Source organism: Strongylocentrotus purpuratus, unplaced genomic scaffold (genome assembly GCF_000002235.5).
Source record: "Strongylocentrotus purpuratus isolate Spur 01 unplaced genomic scaffold, Spur_5.0 spur5_scaffold_10, whole genome shotgun sequence".
Lineage (NCBI taxonomy): Eukaryota > Metazoa > Echinodermata > Echinoidea > Camarodonta > Strongylocentrotidae > Strongylocentrotus > Strongylocentrotus purpuratus.
Window position 1 is genome coordinate 4,260,043 of NW_022145595.1, and position 1,411 is coordinate 4,261,453.

Sequence of the window (1,411 nt, forward strand, 5' to 3'; positions counted from 1 at the left end):
TCTTAAATTTCGTATCGAGTATTCTGATTAATCAAATAACACGATCAGAAAGACTTTCGAAAAATCAGCCTCAGGCAATCTAAGTAGCATTCTACATATACACAGCAGAGACATATTACGTAACCAGAACATGATTTATATGGGATATACAACAATGTAGAGAAATTGATTTTGAGTTGCTTGATTGCAAGCCTTTTTAGATCGTGTTAATTTATTCATGTGATTTATTTCAATCGTTCTTTATTTTTCTTTCTTTGATAGGATGCTGCTGCCAAGCGGGTTACAGTGCTGACGGTATTTCATACAAAAGGACCTTATACAGTTAGGAATATACAACTTACACTGCAGCCATCCTGGTAAGTAACTCAATTTTTAATTTTGTTTCATTGTTTACATTGTGATCGTTTACAATTATTGCCACTCGGTACACTCGATAGCACGCCCTCATTTATGAACATGTGCTGTAGATTTGAAGAACAAAAATGTTTAACTGAAAAATTTAGTGCATGGCAATGATCGAAGATGACTCCTAGAAGAAATCATTTTTTTTAACGGATAATAGCTTATGTGAATGATAAAATTAAATTAGTTATTCATAAATCGACAAACATATCACTCTACTCATTGCATGTTCGGATTCTGTGTTGTCGATAGGCAGGGAAACATTAAACAAACTTAGACAAATCCTTCCGAAGTCTGTATACCTGTATCACAGAGTGGCTACCATTGTAGTATTTGCTATATAGGTATGCACAGTACCATCTCAACTTCCCTGTGAGCGATGTGGCAAGGATTTATTAGGCACCTCTTGCATGTTTTATTTGATATCATTTTTGCAGCAGGCTTCCAATCTGAGAAGGGCATGTTATATAAAGAATGAGTGCTCGTCAATGCACCTAATTTATGGATTGCGAACATCGTATCTTGAGCGTGATACGAAGGACATTATTAAGTGTCGACCCAGTGAATATATTAACGAGTTACGTCATTTTTACGAGTATATTAACCTGATTAACCTGTTTATTTTGAACTATGACTTATTCGGTAATGATCTATCTTAGCATGTTTTATTAAGAGTCAGCGAAGTCGGTCGGACGTTAACTGTACGATTAAAGCCAACCGCATACTATACGATCGTCCTGCGATCCAATTTTCGAAGAAATTGCTATTGTATCAGATAGAAAATTTTAAAAAGCATCATCTAACTGTTTTTAGCTTCTAAATAATGATAATAATACTAACACCCGGAATTCTGGTGCATTCTTCTAGCCTTAATAAAAGACGAATCTGCTTCAAATCGTAGATAATCGTACTACTGATCTGACATCACTACCGTACGATTCTGAGCCTATTTAGGTTTTCCTCTTCCAAGGAAGTTACCTCTATCCTCTTTTAAAGAGTTAAGGGTCTT

The 1,411-nt window shown here is 35.3% G+C and overlaps 1 protein-coding gene across 1 annotated transcript in view; it reads left to right on the top strand.

Annotated features, from left to right (window-relative positions):
• The first annotated feature begins 255 nt into the window (after positions 1-255).
• Positions 256-1,411, top strand: part of LOC115917906 (probable vesicular acetylcholine transporter-B) — a 9,950-nt gene continuing 8,794 nt past the window's right edge. Inside the window, exon 1 of the mRNA XM_030979258.1 lies at positions 256-356. The gene's annotated coding sequence lies outside the window, so the exon portion shown is untranslated. The remainder of the gene's footprint in view (positions 357-1,411) is intronic.